The sequence below is a fragment of the Ursus arctos genome, unplaced genomic scaffold (assembly GCF_023065955.2).
Source record: "Ursus arctos isolate Adak ecotype North America unplaced genomic scaffold, UrsArc2.0 scaffold_4, whole genome shotgun sequence".
Lineage (NCBI taxonomy): Eukaryota > Metazoa > Chordata > Mammalia > Carnivora > Ursidae > Ursus > Ursus arctos.
This window is the reverse complement of record NW_026623056.1, coordinates 22,415,220-22,424,568: the sequence shown is the minus strand read 5'-3', so window position 1 is coordinate 22,424,568 and position 9,349 is coordinate 22,415,220.

Sequence of the window (9,349 nt, the reverse complement as noted above, 5' to 3'; positions counted from 1 at the left end):
AGGCCAACTTTTTCTGCCCTAGTCATTCTGCTAGGAAGTGGCTTGTGTTGGCCCTGATTGTACTGGCAAGGTTCCCAATGGCTCTCATTGGTTTGAGAGTTGCTTTCCTCAGCAAAGGTAGTTCCCAGGCAGGAACAACCATTTTGTCTCCAGTATTGATACCAGCCTAAAGCAATTCACAAATGACAGTTTACTGGTCCCATTTATTGGATAACAGGCTTTCCTTTGGATTGTCTTCCACCTAGATCTTTAACAGCTAGACACATCAGTCCAATTCTTTAAATATTTCTCTTAGGCACATCTCTTTTGGGTTCCTTAGTGAGCGTTCTACCATACTTAGTCATTTAGTATTGGACCATCATCATAAGTCACAAACAGCCTCTAGGTTTTGAGCTGAAATACCTCTTACACTCCTATCCTTGAGCATTCCTGTTAGTTTAGCTATCAACCAAAGTCAATCAGCATCTAATAGTGAAGGGGCGCCTGGGTGGCTCAATTGGTTAAATGTCTGCCTTCAGCTCAGTCATGATCCCGGGGTCCTGGGATCTAGCCCTGAGTTGGGCTCCCTGCTCAGTGGGGAGTCCATTTATCCCTCTTCCCCTGCCTCCCCCCGTCCCGCTCATGCTCTCTCTCTCAAATATATAAATAAAATCTTAAGAAAAAGAATAGTGAATTTTCAACTAACAGGATAAGACAGCATCTGATTTCATTATTAATAAAAAAAATTTTAGACTTCCACAAAATTTAGCACATGTGACAGATTTTGTTTTGTTCTGTTTTTTGAGAGAGAGAGTGCAAGCAGATGGGGAGAGGGAGAGGATCTCAAGCAGACTCCATGCTGAGTGCAGAGCTCCATGAGGGGCTTGATCTCACCACCCAGAGATCACGACCTGAGCCAAAATCAAGATTTGGATGCTCAACTGACTGAGCCACCCAGGCACTCCTGTAACAGTGTTTTTAAAAATTAACTTCCAAATAGGACTTTAATTCAAGAAATTCAGACATCTGCCTTCGGCTCAGGGCGTAATCCCGGCGTGCCGGGATCGAGTCCCACATCGGGCTCCTCCGCTGTGAGCCTGCTTCTTCCTCTCCCACTCCCCCTGCTGTGTTCCCTCTCTCGCTGGCTGTCTCTCTGTCACATAAATAAATAAAATCTTAAAAAAAAAAAAAAAGTTAAGAAATTCAGAGTATAAATAAATGATAAGTGTTTTTGTAAATGGCAAAATAAATTGCTGCTATTAAAAATTATGAAGAGTTCTGGAGAAAAAACTTACTAAGGAGCTAATGAAGAGAGGTAAAATCTGTTAAAATTTAAATAAAATTTGAGTAAGAAAAAACTTCCATTTTTATACAAACCAGTTTTAAATCTAATGAGAAATTTATTAAAAGCCATGGTAAAAATAGAAAAAAAACATCATTAGAAAAATATGGTCACTTAGCTAATACATGTCTCTCTCTTCCCTCCCCACTCTCTCCCCTTCTCTCCTTTCCTCTGTCTCTGTTTGTCTGTCTTTCTCCCTCCCTCCTCTCTCTCTGACTCTGTCTCTTTCAATAGCTCCAGTTAAAAATAATAGATCTGGTCTTGGACTCAGGGTGGTGGAAATGATGGAAGAGTGAGGAGGTGATAAAACTGATTACTGACAATTACATGTGTAGAAGTGAGAGTGCATTTACGTCTCCTAACTAATTTCCTTGCATCTGATATAGTTCCTCTCAAATCTCTTCTTTCTAAAGTTGCCAGAATGATCCAACATGCAATTTTGATCATTTCATTTCCTGATCCATTACCTACAAGCTTTTAAGTTTATCATTCTAACCCCCGTACCAACATCCAACCTCATCTTTTATTACTTTTAGCCTCACATTTTACATTCCAGCAATATCCAATGTTTGAGATTCCCATACACATGTCTACATGTATTAGTGTGATGTTCACTCTTCTCAAGATGTCTTACGTGCTCTCATTTTTTCACTATCACTAAGCAAATCTTTTTCAGGTCATGTGTCACCTCTTCTGAATTATCCTTTCTTTCAACCACCATACTGGATGAGGTATTTCTATTAATCATACATAGTTCTTTCTGGTGTTTTACCCAAGAGCACCTTCAATAAAACTTTCACATGCAAATCTCTGTCTTACTTCCTATGTCCAGGGAACCCAGACTAGGACAGCTGATATCAGTAGACCCAGGAAACAATGTCTAAATGAGATATGGAGATCATGAATTTTATTTATTTTTTTAAAGATTTATGTATTTGAGAGAGAGAATGAGAGAGAGCACAGGGGGAGGGGCAGAGGGAGAGAGAGAATCCTAAAGCAAACTCCCTGCTGAGTGAGGAGCCTGACAAAGGGCTTCATCCCACTACCCTTGAGATCATGACCTGAGCCGAAACCAACAGTTGGAAGCTCAACCAGCTGAACCACCCAGGTGCCCCTGGAGATCATGAATTTAGTTGCAGCTTTAGGAGTAACAGCAACAATGAGTGCTGTAATTTGTTCTCTTCTCCCTTCTCTTGAAAGTTTCTCCAGATAATAATACCAACTACATCAATGGCAAAGCCATTTCCAGATGTGGTCTACTTCCCCGGGGTTATGACTCCCTCTTGGGGAAAATTTAGCCAACAACTAGATGGGGAGTGACAAAAGCCTGGCCTCCTTCCCTCAATTTGGGACAAATCTCAAGTGTTATTTTAGCTCCAAATCTCATGTAGCTCTTTTGAAACTTCATCACAAACCTGCTGTCTAGTTCTGCTTCCTCATTTTCTCTTGCTGTCATTCCTAGATTCCCTCCACATAAACTTCCTGCATGCAAATCTCTTCCTTGGAATCTGTAGAATTCTGACTGAGGACAAGACTCAAAATGTAAGCATCAAAATAATCACGCTTATACTGGCTCCCTCTAGGTTTTTCTCCTTAGTAGTGCAGTGAAACACTGAGCGGAGACACAGTAATGTATGATCACATAGAAGACATCTTCCCTAAAGTTAGAAATGAAAATTTTAGTTTCCTGGTACAAATTTGTCAAATTTTCTTATATAATCCCCTGTGATATTTGAATTATATGAGCAATGTTAAAACTAATTATGATAGACTTCTCAAAATATTTGGAGACTTTGAAGAGCATGGCAGAATCTTTGGCAGAAAGGAGACCACAGTTGCAGAGATAAGACCAGATTTATGCAGTTTAAGGATACATCTTTTAAGGAGTTCTTCCAATGGAAAAGAGCCAGGACAATTAGTCTTCATCTCCTGATCCTGTACTCTGGCTTTGAAACTTTCCTTCATTCACATCCGAGGACATGCCTTCAGTAGGCTCCCCAAGAGCACCTACTGGACATACCATAATTCTCAGAGAGCTGGTTCCATTACAGTTCACTATCCCAGTACTTCACGTACATTCCTGGGCATTGGCAGTATGTCTGTGTGTGTTCCAACTTTCCACTTACTGCAATGAGTGGACAAACTGCCAGTTCTCTTAGTTATTATTCACATTGCTTTATTGGTTAGTTATTTCCACAGAACATTTATCTAGCATTCCTGGCAAGACTAATTTGTGTAAAATGATAAATAGAACAACAGATTTAAGGGATTTTGGCCCCAACCCAGATTGCTTGGTTGGGGATAGACAAAAGAATCATAAATGCTTGTTGGTCTCATTTTCAGTTTAGTGGAGATTTCATGGTATAGTGAAAAGAAAATAAGACAAGGTGTCAGCTGTTCATTATGGTCCTAACTTGGTATCTTTTGTTATTTGCGTAATCTTGAGCACTTAATCTTTCAGTGCCTCAGTTTCTCCTTTTGTAAAATGGGAGCAATAATACCTACCATGCCTGATTTACTAAAAATATGAAACCAGGCAAATGTAAGTATCTTCTAGATGATAAATTTCTATCTAAAAATAAAATATGATTATTATCATTGTTTTTTTCTAGGTTGAAAAAAGTATGACTTTGCTCATGGAGGAGTATTTCCTATTGAGATACCCTTCATTTCTAGAAAAAATAAAAAGAGAGAGAAAGAGAAAGAGAGATACACTTCATTTCTAATATTCCAAATGTTTGTTATGACCACTTGTGAGCTTTCAATATTATTAAATTGATTTTAAAGTGACAACAATAATAAATTGGTCTGGGTAAGTTCTTGAAATGTCAGATGGTTGACAAATTTCTAGAAGAGCAAAACATTATATTGTGATGTATATCCATGATTCTTAAGTAAAGAAAATGCACCTTTTTTTGTTTGTTTTAATCCAAGTAACAACTTCTAATTAATGGGAAGACGTAATCTTGTCTAAGGAAAAAGGAGACTCTGAAAAGGTTATGTATTCTGAATATTGTATAGACTCAAAAATTTCAAACTCTGGTGGATATTGGTTTATACCTTGTAGAAATAGAGGTGGGATTAATCCAAAAGAAAGTGGAATTTGTTGAATTCTAATTGGTGATCTAGACCTGAAGAACTATATTTCTGCCCAGGAAGGTTTATTGCTTATAAAAGAGTTTTTTATGAGTCCTTTGATACTATATGGCTAACCCTTGAAAAATGCATGGGTAAGGAGTACCACCCCAATAAGTGAAAATCCTTATAACTCTTGACTCCCCCAAAACTTAACTACTTATATAGTCTCCTGTTGACCAGGAACCTTACCAACACAGTCAACACATATTTTGTATATTATTCATATTACATACTGTATTCTTGCACTAAAGTAAGCTAGAGAAAAAATGTTATTAAGAAAATCACAAGGATGAGAAAAATGCATTTACAGTCCTATCTGGTATTGGAAAAAAAATCCATGTGTAGGTGGACCTGTGCAGCTCAAACTCATGCTGTTCAAGGGTTAATTGTATGTTTCTAGAATTAGGAGTTTCTACTCCTTCCTTTGGAAGACTTTAGTATGGTCTAAACAAAAATGTTATGAAATAATCACTTGTTTGCTAACAGGAACTGATTCTGCAGGTGTTTTTTCTACTTCAATGGTAAAAATATTTCCTCTTCAGAGGTCGTTTCCTTCATGTCTCAGTAGAAACTATGGGATCACACAGTTATTCCCTTACTTGCTTAATGGTTTTATTTGGGTTTCAGTAGTGTTTATCTTATAAGAAAATACTTTAAAACAATACTTTAGAACGTTTCAGAATAAATATCAGTGATGTAATAATAAAAGTATTATCATTATCATTACCATATCAATAACTGATTTAAACAGAATGCTTCTCAGTTCATGCACCTTTTCTGGTTGATCGAATTGGTGATTCACCATCACTGTTTCAACTGACGCACGTACTCTGTTAATTAATGTTTCCAGGAGTGATGTATGTTGCATATTCAAGACTCTTTCTCTCCATCTGGATGTCTCTTGGCAACTTAAATGCAAACTAATCAAATTGAATTTATTGAATTTATTATATCTTTTCAAAAGGACATTCTTTAAGAAAAAGAAAGGACATTCTTTCTTTATATTACTGAACTCAGTTCCATGCTACTTCTACCCACTCTTTTTTTTTTCAAGCTCCATATCTAGGAGTTTTTTAAAACTTGAGATCCCTCGTCACCTACATTCTATCAGACATTAAATTTTCTTTATTCCACCTCACAAATATTTCTCAAAATGACCAGATCTATTTTTTTTTAGTCCATATCACCATCCTACTTTTTTCATGTGTTATATAGTCTTTTATGTGATTACTCTCTCCTTCCTTTCATTGGCCTTAATTTATCTATTCTCCAGTCTCACCAGAATGACCTTTATAAAATACAAATCTAAGTGGTTTAGATTCTTACATAAAACATCTAGGGACTTCATTGCCAAAAATGGTAGTCTCCAAAGTGGGGCACATATATTCCAGGGAATGAATAAGATGGATTTAAATGTGAATATGTTTATAATTTTTTTGTATTTTTGAAGATTTATATTTTGTGTGTTTATAACATACTATCTACCAGTCTATCTGCCTATATATTTCACAAATACATATAAACATATTGAGGGCATATGTCAAACTTATTTATTAATAGATGTTTGCAATCATAATAATTTGTAGATCACTGACTTACAGGAGAAAACCCAAAACTCATTATTAGAGATTATATTTGGCAGCCACCCAGGGTGACAGGAGTTCTGTATTTAGCAGAAGCGAGTAGGTCTTTATACCGCTGTCTTGCTCTTTCACTGGCCAGCTCCCCCAAGAACTGGGCTGTGGGCTCAGTGAAATTCCATGTGGATCTTTCCGTGAGCTGGCTGAACTTCGTTGAACGTGACATCCCAAGAGAACCAGGAAAAAGCTGTATTTCCTTTTATGACATAGCCTTAGGAGTCACATGCCATTGCTTCTGCCATACTTACAGACCAGGCCCACAAAGGAAATAGCTTCAAGGTCACATTGTAAGAAGTGAATGTGACATGGGAGATACTGTTAAAGCTATTTTTGGAAAATACAGTCTGCCATAGGTGTGGTGATGATGTTGGTAGTTTCTTGAAGCTTTTACAACACAAGACAGTTGAGTATCATTGGAAGGAAGTAATCAAGTGATGACATAATTAAAATAAAATTTAATTTAGGAGGAGACCTAAATATAAAATGCCTGGGGATGGTGGTAAAGTAGAAATAATCCCTTCTTGGGGCACCTGGGTGGCTCAGTCAGTTAAGCTTCCGATTACTGGTTTCAGCTCAGGTCATGATCTCAGGGTTGTGAGACTGAGCAAGCCACACCTCGTTAGGCTCCCCACCCAGGGGAGTCTGCTTGGATTCTCTCTCCCTCTCCCTCTGCCCTTCCCCCCTGCACATGTTCTCTTCCTCTCTCAAATAAATAAATCTTCTTTTGACCATATAAATCCTAACTTAAAGTTGTACACAGTGTCCATACCAAGTGGCTATAGAGAATGTTGCTGTATGACAACAAAAAAAATGAAAAACATCAAAGGATTATGATGATGCTGATAATAGCACATTCCTTTACATATTGCTATGTCCATTCTTATACATTGCCTTACCTGTATCTCACCTAAAATAAACAACAAAAAACAACTGAAAAAAGTAAATAAATATGGGAGAAGGAATTTTATATATTCAGGTAACATGGAAGGTAACCAAAACCCAGATTGCTAGTTAGTAAAAAACGATAGTCTTAAATATCTTTTCATTTTCAATAAAATGCCTCTGAACCTACTGCCATTGTTTCTAACACTGACCTCCCTCCCACATCACAAAATATTTTTATTATGGCATTATTTAATCTGACTCTTGTTACCATTAATTAAATGCACCTGCCTCTTATGCTTCATTGTGCCTCTTTGGCCGAGTCTGTTCCTTATCCATCGCTGTGAAATTCCACAATGCCAAACATTTATTTGATTGATTTGTGAGGAGCTCAGCATTACTAATTGATTCAGTTTGGAGGTAAAATACAGGCTTCAGAGGTAAATCCGTTTTCTAAAACTTCAGTATTATGTTTATGATAATTTACTAATTTATTAAGCATCATATCATATTTATCTCCCCTATAGTACAGTAGTTAAGCACACAGACATAGGACAAAAATGCCTGGTTTGTATAGAGACTGCTGCTCACAGGCTGTGAGACCCTGAGAGAGTTTCTAAATGTTTTCGCTTCCGTTTTATCATGTATAAAGAGGTAGTGGCGGTAATAATAGAACCTCCTCATGTATTATGAAGAATAACTAACTTAATATTTGTAAAGCTATTAGACCATCATGTGGCGCATGGTTAACACTATGTATTGCTACTATAAATTATTGATTTCTTCTTGGCATCTTAGGGAAAGACACGATGCTTCCCATGTAGATATCACTTCTATTTTTTTCACAGCAATAATGCTGCTTATATACTTGTAGATAACTTTCTAAAAATAAGCCCAACTCCCAGGCCTCCTTTCTCTTGATGAATATCTACTCTGTTGCTTCACATTGTGAGGCCTGGAATATGCATGTAAATCTCAACAAAATGCTGCTGATTGATGGGGCAGTATTTGAGATTTTGGTTCTCAACCGCTTTGTGGTTAGAGGACATGCTGTTCTCTTCATGGTGGAGAATAACAACCTGCGTAGCACAAATAATTATCTACATTTTCCACCTTTTGCTGTTTCTGATTATTTTCCCTTTTGCAGGAAGAGAAAGTTTGCAAACTCCTCTGGCAATGACAAGGCTTTCTTTCGCTTGTTTAATGGAGTGTTAAACACAGTCTGAGTTGGAGGCTTTGGTAAAAGATTCATTCTCCATATAAACTAAAAAATGGGAGGCTGGCTCACTTTTTTGGGGAGGGAAATGATTAACTCATTCATTCAGTCAATCTTTTAACAAGCATGTTTTCAACATCTGCTCTGGACCTCTCTTGGGTACAGGAGTTGAGATTAATAGGAATCATGAAAGCCTTCCTCTTGAATAATTTATTTTCGTGAAGGAGATGTTTTTACTCTATCATATACCTTGCCAGATGCATACAAATACATGACTTCCAGTGTCGGTCAGACAATAAACCTCTAGGATTTCAACGTGGAGCAAAAATGAACTAGGGAGTTATGACAGGTCAATTATGTGCCCAAGGGTCAATTACACCACATTTACGTGGGGCTACCGACTTGTGAGCAAACAGAAATTTGTCAGAGTGCTTTAGGACCAAAAAGCAATCCTAAAGAGATTATTGAGTCCAACTTGAAGTACTTTACTTAAAAAAAAATCAGCCAACTCTCTTTCACATGCTAAGACCCTCCCCTTCATCCTACCTTCTTCCTTGTTCATGACATTCCCACAGCCCTTCTCACTTCCCTCACTCATGGTCACACACTATGGGATTTGCCTAACTCCTGGTGAGCAGACCTGGTAGATTGTCACTAGGGTTCCAACCTATATGGAACTAGACATCATCACTGAAATTGGAACACGGAAGAAGAAAAAAAAATTTACCAGAAAGAATAATATATAGTCCAAAGAAATAATGAAACATGGGATGGGAGTGAGGGTGAGGCTGCCAAGGGGCAATGTCTAAACTAAGAGTTCTAAACTACTTTCTAAAGGCAATGAGCCCAGGAAAATGCAAGGATTGTGATTTGCTGTGTGAAAGAAAACTTGGGACAGAGCTGGAGTGTTCAGGCCAACAGAGGGGCTGGACGCTCTCTGAGCATCACACAAGGAGTATCTAGCCAGCTTCTGAAAATAAATGGGAATAGCCATCTCTGATTAGAACTTATTTTGTGTCAGCAACTGCTCTAAGTGCTTACATGTATTAATTATTTTAATCCTTATAAAAATATCTACGAGGTTGGAGCTATTACTATAGTCCCTATTTTATAGATGAGGAAACTGAGGCCCAAAGTTTAAGTAGCTTGCCC